A 17,095-nucleotide genomic window follows, 5' to 3' on the forward strand; every position below is an offset into this window, starting at 1 on the left:
GGGGCCAATTCCGATCACCGAAACGAGAGAGTACACGACCAGGAAATGTCTCGTGCGGTGATTGAATCGTTTCGTCGGCTGTACGGCACGTGGCATCGTCTTGTTGAAACCACGTATCGGCCACGTCAATATCATCCAATTTCGGCGGAAAGAACTGCGTTATCGTGTCGCGATATCGAGCACCATTAACAGTTGCTGCTTGACCAGCCTCGTTCTCGAAAAAGTATGATCCGATGACGCCTTCTGGCCAAAATCCGCACCAAACAGCGACACGTTGTGGGTGCGTTTGTTTTTCGCTAATCGCACGTGGCTTCTCCGAACCCTAAACGCGGCAATTTTGGCGATTAACGAAGCCATCGAGGTGAAAACGTACCTCGTCGCTTAGGATTATTTTGCTGGAAAAACCAGCATCCACTTTTTCATGATTAATAATCCATTCCACGTTGTTGTATCGTATAACGCTCCATTTTTACTAACCTAAACTCTCAACTGTCAAACTTCTTTTTTCAATTGTTGCCAACAACTTGATGCAAAAATGGCGCCAAATTCAAATCTTGCGTTAATAATATGAAAGGATTGCTAAGTTAATCTAAATCAGTGAAATTTAACTAAGGAGTCGAGTCACATTTCCGTGACGTTCTTCGTGATGCAACGTCCCAGTCAGAGGCGAAGGATTGTCCTATCTATCGCGACGTAGAGGCGTCCGTTCCCAATTCCTTTGTTTGCTCATGCAAACGAGCAAACTTGACCAATGCACACCGTGCGCGTGGAGCTCGCTTTAATCGTGATTTGTAAACGTGTTGTTGTTAAACGATAAAATTGTCGTCGTTACCGCCCCTTTAATTTCCAATTTTCCTCGAGGAGGAAACGCAATAAATCCGATGTGCGCGGGTCTCTTTAATTTTAGAAAGAGGAGAGTGAAGAGCGGTGAAGAGTGTCGAGTCGTCGTTCGAAAATGAGAGAAGAAGGATTTGCTACAGCTTTGAAAATTTTTTTTTTCGAATCTAGAAAAAAAAGAAAGAAGAAGGAATTCGCTTCCAAGACCTCCCTTTGGTTGCCTTATTATTTTCGCGAGGAAAAATTCGCGTGGCTTTGGTGGCAGGATTGATTTGAATTTTCCTCCACGCCGCTTTACCCATTCAATATTCCATAAATAAATCGGCGTTTAATAGAAAATCGGGTGGGAGCCCGATCTCATCGCTCACTGTCACGCCATGGCCGCGCGCTATCTCAATAATATTCACTTTATAAAGTTTCAATGGCGTCTTTATTATTGGCGGGATGAGAGGCTTGACTCGTTTTCTTGTCCCTTTCTCTTCTTCCGCGCAACAATTTTTGCGCACGTACGTCGAAGAATTCCGGTTATTGGTTTTAATGATTTTACAACGCGATCAAGGAGTGGTCGATGTATTTTTCTAAAAAAAGAAAGAAAATTTTTATTTAGATTCGATTTTTTTTTCATTGAGTTATATATTTATATTTTCATTTTATTTACCCTCGTTTTTTGATAAACATCCGTAAATATACGAAATGGGGATATTCGCCAAATGGATCCACGGGAAATTTAATCCCTTTTCTCTTCTCTCGTTCTTAGTTATTTTCTATCTGCGAAGTTTAGAAAGTTTTGGCAAAGTTCGAAGATAAAATTGAATTCCATTTCGTTTCAGGAAATTTTAAAGTACGATAAAACCGATGATGTTGAGTTTTCTTTTCTTTTCTTTTCTTTTTTTTTCTATCTTTAAAATGACATGTTACGAAACACGTGGCAGGTATTTTCTCTTATTCGCGAATCACCTCCGCGGGAAGAGGGAAGAGATGGTTGACAAATGTAAAAAGATGGGACAAAAAAGGTTCTCGAGGAAGAGGTTCTTGACGTGTCTCAACTTTGGCCCTGGTAACCATAAATGATCATGCAGCGTAACTTTTTATTTATGACACGCGAAAAACTTGGCAAGCCGATACTTCAAAAACTTTCCACCGTTTGCCCTTATACGTTGCGAAGAGAGAGAGAAAGGACCTCAACATGACTTAAGAGTTTCATTAAAGTCCTGGGTGTCCTGGGCCTTCTTTTTCTCTTGAAGAAAGATTGTCTCTTCTCGAAAATTTACTCTATATCCATTTCTATAAAAGAAATATATATAAAAGAAAAAGTATAAAAGAAAAAAAAAAGTATCAAAATATTACTACAAAATACTAACTGTATTTCTTCGCTTTTCAAATATTAATTTGAATTTTTATATAACAATTTGAATAATATTAAATTTTTATGTAACAATTTATTGAATTTTTTTAAAACAACTTTTTTTTTCAAATTCAATTCGATTGTGAATAAAAAAAAAGAAAAAAAATAGAAATAGGGGCGAGGAAGAATCGGTTTTTCGGTTTCGATATTCTTTTCAACCTTGCCTTATCAAGAATGATTTTTGAAGGGTGGAAGGGGTCCGCAGATGGAGGCGCAATCATTTACCTTCCACCCACTAGGCAGATAATTATTTGCGTGAATAGACCTGGCCTGACGAAGCCTGGGAATCCATCACACTCGATCAAACCGCCGTTCCATCCCCAATAACGTCTAACAGTCAGTCAATTGACGATGTATCCTCGTTTATCTTTTTATGCACTCTTTCGCCACCCAAGGGACGATCCTCTTCTCCTTGAGAATGAAAAACTTGCCTTTCATTCTCGACGAAGCTTCCGAAGTTTGAAAATTTTTATCGACATCATAGGTATATATTTAGAGTAGATAGATAGATGTTGATTCTTATCATTGTATTTGTAATTTTCCACCAAGAGACGTTAGATCTTATCTAGTTCCTCTGCAAAAGGATTCACAGCAGAAAACAATAGTAAAGTTTTTTCGACTGAAAAATAAAAAAAAATTAAATTTTTAATTTTTTTATCAATTAATTCAATTAATTAATTTTCTACGAGAAATTATACCTTATCTACAAAAGGATTCACAGAAGAAAACAATAGTTTTGAGTAAAGTACTTTCTCGATTGAAAAATAAAAAAAAAAAATCAAATTTTTTAATTTTTTTATTACTGTATTAATTAATTTTTCATCGAAACGTTACACCTTATCCAATATGCAAAAGGATTCATAGAAAACAATAGTTTCGAGTAAAGCTTTCTCGATTGAAAAATCAAAAAAATAAAAAATCAAATTTTTTAATTTTTTTATCACTGTATCAATTAATTTTCCACCAAAACGTTAAATCTTATTTACAAAAAGATTCACAGAAGAAAACAGTTTCGTGTAAAGTTTTCTCGACTGAAAAAAAAATAAAAAATCAAATTTTTTAATTTTTGTATCAATTAATTCAATTAATTAATTTTCTACGAGAAATTATATCTTGTCTACAAAAGGATTCACAGAAGAAAATAATAGTTTCGAGTAAAGCTTTCTCGAGTGAAAAAAAAATAAAAAATCAAATTTCTTAATATTTTTATCACTATTTTTATATTAATTAATTTTCCATCAAGACACTTACATTTTATCCAGTTCTGCAAAAAGATTCACAGCAAAAAACAATAGTAAAGCTTTCTCGATAAAAAATCAAATTTTTAATTTTTTTATCACTTAATTCAATTATTATCAATCAATTTTCCATCAATTAATTTTCCACCAAGACGTTACACCTTATCCAATTGTTCCGCAAAAAGATTCACAGCAGAAAACAATAGTAAAGCTTTCTCGATAAAAAATCAAATTTTTAATTTTTTTATCACTGTATCAATTAATTTTCCACCAAGACCTTACACCTTATCCAATTATTCTGCAAAAGGATTCACAGCAGAAAACAATAGTTTCGAGTAAAGTACTTTCTCGACTTCTCGAAAATCAAAAAAAAAAACTCAAAATCAGACACTTGTCAAAATCTCATCTGGCGGATCTTTTTTCCCTCGCAAAATCGTTCGCAATTAAAAATTGCGGTCCCTCGTCGAGAACCGGGAGCCGGGGGATCAAACGGAGCGACCCTTCGAAAAACGATCGCGTGACGAGGCCGGAGAGGAGAGAGGAGGAGAGGGGATAGGCTCGTAACACTCGTAACCGGGGGGGGAGGAGGTAGGTGATTCCCGGGCCAAGAGCAGGTTGGCCAACCGAAATCCAGCGCCTAGGCTGAAACAAAGCTTGGAAGCTCGGCCGTGCAAACAGCGCGGGGGGAGGCCAGCGCGTTGCTCCGCGAAACTTTAACAATGGTTATTGTCTCGACACCGGCTCTGTAACTGGCCTAATAAAATGGCGGAAGCCGCCTCTGGGGGCGAAAAAAAAAAAGAAAAAGCGGCGCCACGGGGAAAAATCGGGCGGATTGGGCGAAGGTCGAACGAGCGAGAGGAGAGAGAGAACGGCCTATGGCTGCTCTCTCGTTAACGTTTTTCGAGCCTACTACCTTCTCGTAATTCCATATACCACTCTTGCAGCTCCCCCCTCCTCTCGTTCGATGTTGCTCCTCCTTCCTTTTTTTTTTTGGATTCTATTTTTCTTTTTTTTTTTCACGATATCTAGCGATATCAGGCTTAATGGCTCGAGTTATTTTTTTCCCCTGGAATTGCACCTTCCAATTTTATTTTATTATACGCGAGGATCACGAGGATTTGCTCCCATTCTCTCTCGAGTCTTTTATTTATTTATTTCTCTCTCTCTCTTTTTTTTGTTCGACGATAATGACGAACCGTTGTCGCGATTATTATTATGTGTCGAGGAATCCCAAAGGTCGTTTGTTTCTTTTTTTTTTTTTATCTCTCGTTTACAGCGCATTTTATAAAATTTGCAGAATAAAGAGAGAGAATAAAGAGAGAGAGGGGAGGATGGAGAAGGAGGAGTCGTGGTAACAAAGAACTGATTTAAGATAACGCGTGGTTGCGACGCGCCCGTTTGCCTGGAAGTTAGTTTAGCGTGCATTTTGCAAGATCTTTGGCCGCGCATTCAACGGGCGTTTCATTGCGAGAACGCGTGCATATTTCAATGGAACAAACATTTCGTGGTGGAAACGTGGCCTATTCCCTCCTTCCCCCTCCTCAGGCTATCCCGAACTCGAGCTATTTCGATGCGAGGCAGCTTTTGATTCGTTGCCTCGCACCGTGACGTCGCCGGTGATCAAGCTTTCCGGGTTGCTGGTGGCAACCTTATTGTTCGATATTAGTTTCGAAGCCTAGTTCGGAAAATTTAGTTCGACGAAAGTCTGCTCGCTTCGTTTCACGCGTTCCTTCCGTGCGAAAATTCTTTCTTTCATTCATAATTGATAATAATAACGTCTTTATAATCCCGTAATTCAATTGCTCTTTATCAATGTTCGTGATCGATGATCGGACTTTCATAGCCGATCATCGATGATCCCATCAATGATCATCATTTGGAATGAATAGCGTTTCGTGACAATGGATAACTGCACATGCATAATGATCGTTTTTTATCGATCAATGATTTGTGTAAAATTGGTGAAAATGTATAAGGAAATATCGGGGAATACCGATTATCAATAATGATATTTAATAATTATTAGTAATGGTATAATAATAGTATAATAATATAATTATCAGTAACAGTCAATGTCCAATCACTGGCACAATAGCTCTTTGTACTAATTACCGATAATCGATATAGAGAAAGCCTTAGAGTAATCGCTGTGGCGATATTTGATATTAAATTATAACAAATTGCCTCGATAAAAAGTGATAAATAGGTATCGAGGGGAGGGGGGATAATGATATATATGTAATCGCGAATGATCGATGTAAAGAAAAAAACGATAACGAGTTATTTTATTGGTAATTAATAGGAAAGAGGAAAAACTCGATACACTCGATTTATGAGATCAATAATGTTCCAGCTTGGAAATTATTTATTAAATCGAATCAATCAGATTATTTTACAAACTTTTCAATTTCTCCTTCTTCGCTTTTTTTTTTATCGATTATTTGCACGAATCCGTAGCAAACATTCTCAAACGGTGAAAAACTATTCTTCAATCTTCAAAAAGTAACTCAATTCCAATTTCTTTACCGCAACAACAAATTCTCATCCGTAAAAATCTGTCTCAAACATTCTCAAACATTCTCAAACATTCTCAAACATTGATCGATCGGGTCAAACATCTTCAAACATCATCGAAAGGCGGTTTAATTAAGCCTTTCGACGACTTGTTACTCGTTTCGTAAACGAAATCGTCCATTTTCCTCTGACAGAATCTCTTATTTATTTATTTTCTTTTTTTCACGGAACTAATCCCTAGTTGCTCCAACATCTTCAAAACAGCGTTTCCAACGACGACGACGACGACGACGATCTTGTCTGTAATTAAACTAATGGAAAGCCAGTCGCCGCTTTTGTACGAGTTGAGGTTGATGTACAAGAAATATATACACGCCGGAGGGGATGAAAACGAGCAAACATCGGGACGCAATCCATTGAAATTCGCGGCGCGACTCGCGGGTCAGTTGAAAGCCGCGAAACTTCTCTCCCTCCCCTGGAAAAAAAAAGAAAAGATAAAATTGTATGCCAAACTCCCCCTTTTTATTTCCAAATATATATTTTCGCGCTGTATTTTTCTCTCAACAGTCGGAGGATGATTGGATCATTTTAGTATCATACGCGAGTTGAAATAATTAAATAGAATTTACTTTTTTTTTTTTTTTTATATATATACATTTCGCAAAGGAAGAAGGAAAACGGGGTTAATAATGAAATTTGATTATCAGTTTATTACGCACAGTTATATTTCCATCGTTTATCCGTATATAAACATTGAATTTGTCATGTCTAAAACAAATTTCAATTTATTTCAAAATATTACATAAATATTTAGGATTAAAAGACTAAAATAAATATTCTTTTTCATTTCGCGCAGAAAGAGAGCATAAAATAAATATTCAAGGATTCAAACATTTGAAATATATATATATATATTTTATAGATAAAATGAAATATTTCTTTCCCTCGTGAATGAAATAGTCGTAAAATAAAATAGAATAATCTTCTCGTGAAGAATCTACAATATTTTTTGAAACAATATTATCTCTTTTTAAACTCGATCCAATATATATATATATATTATACGATATTAATCGACTTTAAGGGTAGAAAAAAAATTTAATCTTTCGACGATAATATTCGAGAAAGATACCTTTATTATCTAACTGGATAAATCGTTTAAGGAAAAAGAAACAAAGAGCGCGTGGTATTGTTTCTGTCCGGTCGTAAGGTTGATGTTCGAAGCCTCGAAACGATCGAAAGTTTTTCATGGGGTAAAAGGAGGGCAGGTGGAAAATAATGGATTCAGTTGCTCGGGAGAGTGATTAATGGCTCAGCCCAGGCGTTTAAGATATAATTAATTAGTGGGTTAAGTAAGTTGCCCGACTTTAAACAGTTTTCAAGTTTTATTAGATTCACCAACGGCATTTAGTTTAATGTATTTATATCGGCCAAAAACTATTCTCCCAGGGTATTTTAAGGGCCTTCACCCCCTCCCCTTTCCCCTCTGCTTCCGGTCGATTGTTTATTAATGCGTTTTTAATTACGCCCCTCCGAATTACTTATCTGTCCACGAGACAAAAATTTCGATACGTTTCTCGTGAATGCATACTCGTAAACGATCATTTCCAATATCCTAATTATATATATTGCAAGAACAAAAATTTCAATAATTTCGATAAAATATCTGGAAAATATTCGTAGGTACATTTTAATAGAATTTTCGAACATTTTGTTAACAAGTTTTGAACGATCGTATTACAAGCTTTTTTCGTCTAATCTTCATTATTTCTAACTATATTTATAATATTCTGTGCAAATAAAAAATAAACAAATGTAAAATACAATATTAAATACAAGAAAATGATGTAAAAATCTGAAAAAAATCTTGATAAATATTTTGGTTTCATTCATTACAAGCTTTTTTCATCTAATCTTCATTATTTCTAACTATATTTACAATATTCTGTGCAGATAAAAAATAAACAAATGTAAAATACATATTAAATACAAGAAAAAGATGTAAAAATCTGAAAAAATCTTGGTTAATAATTATTAAAATTATTAAAATATTTTGGTTTCATTCATTACAAGCTTTTTTCATCTAATCTTCATTATTTCTAACTATATTTATAATATTCTGTGCAGATAAAAAATAAACAAATGTAAAATACGTATTAAATACAAGAAAATGATGTAAAAATCTGAAAAAATCTTGGTTAATAATTATTAAAATTATTAAAATACTTTGGTTTCATTCATTACAAGCTTTTTTCATCTAATCTTCATTATTTCTAACTATATTTATAATATTCTGTGCAGGTAAAAATTAAACAAATGTAAAATATAATCTACTATTTTTTTTAATCTAATCTTCATTATTTCTAACTATATTTATAATATTCTGTGCAAATAAAAACTAAACAAATGTAAAATACGTATTAAATACAAGAAAATGATGTAAAAATTTGAAAAAATAGTAAATATTTTGGTTTCATTCATTACAAGCTTTTTTCATCTAATCTTCATTATTTCTAACTATATTTATAATATTCTGTGCAAATAAAAACTAAACAAATGTAAAATACGTATTAAATACAAGAAAATGATATAAAAATCTGAAGAAATAGTAAATATTTTACTTTCATTCATACCGATACTTCCATGATAGCATGTACAGAGTGGAAACAGTGGAAAAGAAAGGGGGAAAGATAAAAATGATGAAAAATGGGGAGATTATAGACAGGGAAGGATATCAGAAAATCCGTGTATATCCGTTTGAACGATAATAAGGGGTTGAGGGCCGATACTGCGCGCCCCGTTCGATAGACATTACCTGGTACGATCTTGGAAAATGGTGAAATTCGCGGTGTCCCGCCCCTGGCAAATGGAAAACGGATCCCTCGTACGATTTTAGTGCATCACGTGTCGGATACATCCCCTTTCGATTGCATTGTCGCGTTACCATCTTTCCTCAGAAGGAGGAGGAGACGCGAAAGGCTTGGAACACAGCTCGAATTCGCGTATCTTGCGATACTGCAAACTTGAATTCATAGAAAATCGCGAAAGGAATCACTCTCTTTCTCTCTCTGTCTTGAAACTCTCTCTCTTTCTCAAAAGTTTCACGAAAATTTCTTTCTCCCCTTAGAAATGTCGTTTTTTCGATGAAGAAGGGATTCCAGCTCCCTCCAAACCTCTCCAATCGATGAAATTGAATTATGAAACGGTTTAACCAATTCGTAATCTCTTCTCCAAAGTTGCCAAGTTACGAGAAGAGAAGGTGTAAAAAGGGGGAGAGGAGGGGATGTTCCTTTTTTTTATTTTTAATTCCCATCCAGTTGCCATTTCTAATTTCATCCAACGACTGCAAACAATTCGGACGGAACAGTCATATAATTGTCGGTAATTCGATCCTCTAACGCAGTTTAAACGCAAAAACTGTCCACGTTGGCTGTGCACAGTCTGTCGCGCACGTGCTTAATTGAGTACGCTAATTAAGGGTGCGATTGAACGATACCCACCTCTCTCCCCCTCCTCTCCGCCACGCTCGTGGACACACACGCTCGTTCCACCCTCGTCGCGCGCGCGCGCGTTGTCGAGTCCTCCTCTCGCGTCGAAATGAACGGTTTAATAACTGTTTAACCCCTTATTGTCCGACCGGTTGCATCTCTAATGGATCGTCGGTTAATAGGGCATTGCATTTCCATTCCCAACGCGCGAAAGCTGATTTCTTTTCAATGCTCGAATTATCGATCGACCGTCCATTGTCCAGGAATTACTTACCGGAACGATTGGCAACAATATGGAGGATAAATGAATAACTCTGATCCTCTGATCGTACACACTGTTTATCGATTCAATACGTATTTAAGAAATCAGGATTCTTATATTTGTGTGTGTTTGTGTGTGTGTGTGTGTGTGTGTGTGTGTGTGTGTGTGTGTGTGTGTGTGTGTGTGTGTGTGTGGAATAATTGGAAATTTATTATCCAAAAGGAAGAAAAAGAAGTTCGTAGACACGATTTTGGAGGAACTTGTACTGTCACATGACAGTACAAGGTTGCAAGAACGCTATGCACGGATTTCGCTGGGATTTCGAGAAATCCAACGATTGCATCGATATGAGGGGAAAGGTCTATTAAAACTTTAATGGCGAGTGTCGTTTTTAAAAACGTTTCGTTTCAGAACGCGTCGGGTTGATCAAATTTTCGGCGCGGTTGACGGCCAACATGGCAAACAAAGTTTGCTCGGCGCGGCGGCGTTAATTCGGTTTGCCACGCTGTTTTTTTTCCTCTCTCCCTGTCTCTTTTCCACCATGAGGAGGGGAGAAAAGACGTCCCAGGGCGATGTTGCCCCCGGCTGTCGTAGACACCCTGATAGACGAATTTTAAAAAGCGTGCGCCGTCCCTCCCATCCCTCTTCCATGCCCTTGAGGCGCATCCCGCGGCTCACACTATGGATCTTCACACTGTGGAAAAATTCAATTCTCGATACCGAATTTCGTAATCAACGCGAGTTTTAGGAATTTTTATTTTTTTTTGCACGATGCTCGTTAGAATGTCGAAATTTCATTTGTCAAGGATGTAAGGATTTCTTTAATTACTTCTCTCCGCGATTCTTGATTAAGTTAATTTCTTCTTCGTGTGATCGATGGTTGGAATTTTTTAGCGTTGACACTTTGAGTTTACTTTTTTTTTTTTCTGTTAAATGGATAAATCACGTTCTGTAAGTCGCTTTGTTTTGCTTCTCTTCTGTTTATCGTCTTAATCTACGTTTCTGATGTAAATCGATGTAACTATTTTCTATTTATCCTTCGAAGTGAATGAATTGCAGAAACCTTTGCAGAATCCTGGAAATTTGATACAATCGTAAAATATGGTTTCTTCTCGCGTGTGACTGGGAAATGATATTAACGAGTCAATAAATAAACGCATTTCCGAACGAGTCGATCTTTTTGAAATCTGGGATCTTTGAAGCGAGGGACACGATGAGAGGCTGTCCGTTGCACGCTTTAATCCTCCATTGTAATACGAAATTCGCAAGGAAACGACAAAGAGCCGGCCTATAAATTTAACCGCCTTCCGGTTTATCGGCTCCAGCCTTCGATCACAAAAGAAATCTCTTCTCTCCCTTCAATTTTTTCCTCCATTTACTCTAGAAACGAGAATAATTTTGCTCCTTTTCTTTTTCTCGTGGCACACGTAAATAACTTATTTAATATTTCTCGTTATCCCCCTTTCGAAATCTTGTTCGATTGCCTTTGGAAAAAATCGAATTTTCGGCACATTTTAATCGATTTTATTCTTCTGGTCAACTTTCTAGGCTTCGTTCAAGTTCAAGGCAGAAGAAATTCATTGGGATAGAAATTTAATCGCAATGTCTTCAAACAAACTTGGATATCATGAAAAGTTGCATTGGTTATTTAGTTGAAACTATTATTTACAACGAGATGAAAAATAAATTTTACAATTATATATATACATTTTTAATATCGATTCGAACAGGAGCCAATTTATCTCTAAAATATTCCTGATATTTTTCAATGGTTAAACAAGAATGCTAATCCGAATAAACACGTGTATCGACGAGATTCGGCTTGGCCGAGAAATCTATTTGCCCGTCGACCACAAATCACCGGGGTCTTCGATCCTCGCTAATCCCTCAGACGGGCGGAAGGGTCGTCGAAGAAAGGGATTTCCGTTTCGAGACCCATTCCGCCTCACCGTGAATTTCCCTCCAACGGGCTCTAACTCTTCCCTCCCCAGATCTCGGCGTGTGTCCCTTGTACTTTTCCGACCACCTTTCTAATTCCTTTAAGCAAATAGCAATCTCTCGCCGATCTCTAACCACCCATAAACTTTACTTTGCGCGTAACAAATTTCCCGCTTCAACTCGATCACGAATACCTGTCGATAATTCTCACTAACCTTTTCTTCTTCTTCCCTTTTTTACATTAAAATATCTTCGAAAAGCATTTTACGTCAAATATTTTTATTTTTTTTTCTTAGGCAGGATTGAGAATTAATTTTTAAACTAGGGTGCCCCAAAATTAACGCAAGATTTAAATTTGCCGCCATTTTTGCATTGGCAATCCTGAAGAAAGAACAGTTTCATAGCTGAGAGGGTTTAGGGTTAGTAAAAATGGAGCGTTATACGATACAACAACGTGGAATGGATTATTAATCGTGAAAAAGTGGATGCTGGTTTTTCCAGCAAAATAATCCTAAGCGACGAGGCACATTTTCACCTCGATGGCTTCGTTAATCGCCAAAATTGCCGCGTTTGGGGTTCGGAGAAGCCACGTGTGATTAGCGAAAAACAAACGCACCCACAACGTGTCACTGTTTGGTGCGGATTTTGGCCAGGAGGCGTCATCGGACCATACTTTTTCGAGAACGAGGCTGGTCGAGCAGCAACCGTTAATGGTGCTCGATATCGCGACACGATAACGCAGTTCTTTCCGCCGAAATTGGATGATATCGATGTGGCCGATACGTGGTTTCAATAAGACGATGCCACGTGCCATACAGCCAACGAAACGATTCAATCACCGCACGAGACATTTCCTGGTCGTGTACTCTCTCGTTTCGGTGATCGGAATTGGCCCCCTAGATCGTGCGATTTAACGCCATTAGATTTCTTCTTATGGGGTTATTCGAAGTGAAAGGTCTACGTCGACAATCCCACAACCACGCGTGCATTGCAAGAGGAAATTAAACGCTGCATCGACGAAATTCGGCCACAATTATGCAGAAAGATGATGAAAAATTTGGACGAGAGGGTGCGTATGTGCCCGATGTGTTATTCCATAAATAACCCTATCCTATGTACTTTATGATTCTCTTAAAAGATAAATATCTAAATACTGAAGATTCTCTTTTATATTTAATTCAAATCTTGCGTTAATTTTGGGACAATTTTCATTATCCAATGAAATAATCTCTCTCAGAAATCGATCAAAAACCCCGATTCCAAAAATCCTGAGTATTCTAGCTCTTCCTCCTAGCGGCCGCAGACACTGTCCAAAGTGGAGATCAGTCTGGCGGGAATTGGATGGGGTCCGATCGAGCGTCGAACTCTCGAATAAGCGCGAGCAACCTGATTCCTGAGGGAGCCGCGAACCAACCCGGTGACGGGCTTTAAATAAATAAAGAGGCGGAGAAGGGAGAGAAAGGCAGGGTGGCAGGACGAATGGCAGATCTAGGGGAGCAGCATCCTGGGAGCCATGCATCAAGTCTTATTACCCTTCCTAGCTTCGTAGATGTACATACATATACGTGTGTATGTGTGCAGTCTGTAACACGAGGTCGTGATGTTTCTGGAAAAATTGGTTATTTTTTTTATTTTTTTTTTTTGAGAAGTTTTTGCAAAAGAAACTCCACCCAGACTTCGAAATGGTAGAATAGATATGTATATCGATGAGTTTGTTAAACTTTTGTGATGATCCAAGATAAACAGCAGTGTAATGGAGTTAATCCATACCAGAATTATTTATCTGCTTATTTGTTTATTATTGTGATATTTTTAAATAATCCTGAGAGTCGAAACTATATTGACACGTCACAGGATATATATATAGCGACTTGTAATTCCAACGATCATCCAAAGATGGAATTCCTGTCTCTGTGATCAATTTTCAAGTACAGTGTATATAAACAACCAGACAAATAATTCTGATATGGATCAACCTCGTTCCAAATTATCTTATTACTGTTTATCCCAGATTCCTTTGCTCCAATAAATTCGCGAAGCATTTCTTTGCGGCTATCTTTTTTTGTAAGAAAAACTCCTCGCCTCTCGTTCTGTCCTCTCTCCACCATTCTTCAAACGTCCAAATTATTCATCAACGGAAAATCGAGGTGTACTGTAATACTTTTCTTGGCCATCCATCATCGAGGCTCCTTTTTCTTTATAAACTTGTTCTCGCCAGGAATTCGAGCGGTCGCGTGACCGGCGATAAAAATCGAACGAGATCCACGAAGGAGACGCGACAGCTTGGTCACGTGATAGGCCATTCGACGGATGCGTGGCGCCCCCTTTTTCGAAAGTCTCGCATGCCTCGCTGCAATATCTTCGCGTGATCGAAGATTTTCGTGGATACTCGACGATCGATGCGAGTTTGATCATCTAGATCCCTTTATTATTTAATTCTAAAGTTTAATTTAATTTTGTGACGTGAAAAAAGACTAGATAATGATACATATATATATCGTGTAAACGAGTTAACGAAAGACAGGGCGAAATATCGGGTATAAATCGATATATCTTCGCGTGATCGAAGATTTTCGTGGATATTCGACGAAAATATTCGATCGAAGCAAGTTTGATCACCTAAATCCCTTTATTATTTAATTCTAAAGTTTAATTTAATTTTTTGACGTGAAAAAAAAAGATATATATATCGTGTAAACGAGTTAACGAAAGACAAGGGTTAATGAAAAAAGAACAGATAATGATATATATAAATAAATGAAAAAAGAAATGATAATGATATATATAAATAAATGAAAAAAGAAATGATAATGATACATATGTATCTTGTAAACGAATTAAAGAAAGACAAGGGTTAATGAAAAAAGAATAGATAATGATATATATAAATAAATGAAAAAAGAAATGATAATGATACATATATATCTTGTAAACGAGTTAACGAAAGACAAGGATTAATGAAAAAAGACTAGATAATGTTATATATATAAATAAATGAAAAAAGAATAGATAATGATACATATATATCGTGTAAACGAATTAAAGAAAGACAAGGGTTAATGAAAAAAGAATAGATAATGATACATATATATCGTGTAAACGAATTAAAGAAAGACAAGGATTAACGAAAAAAGAATAGATAATGATATATATATATATATATATATATCTAAATAAATAAAAAAAAAATAGATAATGATACACATATATCGTGTAAACGAGTTAACGAAAGACAGGGCGGTTAATCGATAGGTCGAAATATCGGGTATAAATCGAGCGTTTTGACAATGATTTGGCATTTTTGTCGTTCCGTTTCGACTTTAAAGGGGCGGCGATCGGGCACGGCACGACATCAATCATCCTTGGTAATTTAGCGCGTGGAACAATCGACAGCTGTGACCGTAAATGGATTTACCGGCACGTATGTACGGATGACCGCAATAATGATTCGTTCAAACAGAATTATGCACGGCCGATGCCACGATAACGACGCCGCTAAACGCGGACAAATCGTTGTTACACAATTCCGCCAGTCGATGACTGGCATCCCCGGAAGCGGCGATGTACAAAATCGATCGGATCGGCCGTCGTCTTTCTTAATATTCCTCCCTGTATTTAACGTTTCCATTGAACGAATTCTCAAATAGGAATTTATTCCCATCCATCAAATCGAATTCTATATTCAAATTTCTCTGCCAATTATAAAAACAGATTACAATTACAGACATCTTACCAACAAAATTCCCGTGGAAATTTTTCCCCTGACATTTTAACAAATTAAAAGGATTAATTCCTCTAACCGTTCTCGATAAGCTCTAAAAAAAAAAGGTTGAAAGAAGATCCCTTGCCATTAGAAGATCAGAGGAAGATCCTCTAGAAACGTGTCATCACCTCTATTCGAAATGACTTCCTTTTACGCAAAGATAAATCTCTCTCGAATGTAGAAAAAAATTAAATCGAATTTCTTCATCCCAAAATTATCGAAGAAGAAATCCTCGCCGTTAGGGATCACATCTCCTAGCCGAGGATGGAATATTCAATGATTTGTTTGTCGAATATATTTATAAAAGAAAGAAAGAAAGAAAGGAAGGAAAAAAAGAAAACATTTTATATTGAAATAATCGTAATTTTTGAAAATATCGTTGCGTGCGATTGCACAAATTATTATCTCTCTTAAACACGAGAGAGAAGAGGGCTTGGAGTAAGTAAGTTAAATAGGGAAATTCCTGGGGACATTTCGATCTGCCGATCTTCCGGCAGCCTCCCCCTTAAGGGGGTGGCTAATCCTCGACGTATGTCGCGATTTCGCGATCTGCATACTGCTTAGCCCCAACCTTCCAGCAATTTCCCGGGGACTTAGGCTCGGTTCCCAACTGGGCTGGCGCGGAACCGGAGGGGTTTGCCCATCGTATTAAGTCGTCGCCAAGGTAGGATTAACGATCGCAGCGCCGCCACGCGATCCGCCACACCTGCGTCAGATTTTCTGTTCAACCTTTTCTATTCGATTCGCCCTCTCCCTGTCGAAAGTAAAATATTCTTGGCGTATTCTTGGTGGATCTCGTGTAATAAAGGATGAGGAGGGGATCTTGGGGAAGATTTGATACGGAAGTTAAATAGAGATTATAATGGAACCTGAACCTGAGGATTTGTCCTGATCGTGTAAGTATTACAGGAGTACGTTTAATTTTAATTGCGAGAGGAACGATTCTTCTATTTTCCAATTATTGATTATTTCAAAGGTTGTTGTTGTTGTTTGTTGTTCTTTCTTTAGTTGAAATAAAGAATTTTTTTTAATTCTTTATCCAATGTGATATTTTGGTACAGAAGAGTAGATGATTTTAATTTGGAGTAAGTTTCGACTTAGTTCTTCCAATTTTGTAAAGAAGATTGTTTATGCGAGGTAAAAGGAACTTAATTATCGTTTTTCTTTATTTTTATTTTTTTTTCTCAGAGAGACGTATTTAAAAATCGTGTTACCGAGTTGCGGAAGATTTGATGTTTTCGCGTAAAGAATATTTTTTACTACTCGGTTTCGTAATTCCATAAACGTGTATAAATATGTACTAATGACGTAGAAAAACTTGGCAAGTTTTTTTGGTAATCTTTTCTTTCACAAAGCTGAATACATAACGTACACGAGGCAAAGAATTTAATTTTATAGCTTAAAATGTATGTTTTTTTCTTTTTTTTTTTTTCTGAAATGAAAACGCCACGCTATGAACGTATAATAATTTTTTTTTTTTTTAGTAATTTTTAATTATTTCTCTCGTGGTGCTCGAATGAAAATTTGTTAAGTTTTAAAATGTGACGTATATTTTTTCTCATTCTCGTTATTTCAATATAAAATGTTTCCTTTTTTTCTATCTTTCTTTCTTTCTTTCTTTTATAAATATATTCGACAAACAAATCATTG

General features: G+C 36.7%; 1 protein-coding gene across 8 annotated transcripts in view; it reads left to right on the plus strand.

The window, feature by feature from the left end:
• The window catches only part of LOC552709 (polypyrimidine tract-binding protein 2), a 547,610-nt gene that overhangs the window by 245,923 nt on the left and 284,592 nt on the right, over positions 1 to 17,095 (plus strand). The window lies entirely within an intron of this gene.

The sequence above is a fragment of the Apis mellifera genome, linkage group LG8 (assembly GCF_003254395.2).
Source record: "Apis mellifera strain DH4 linkage group LG8, Amel_HAv3.1, whole genome shotgun sequence".
Classification (NCBI taxonomy): domain Eukaryota; kingdom Metazoa; phylum Arthropoda; class Insecta; order Hymenoptera; family Apidae; genus Apis; species Apis mellifera.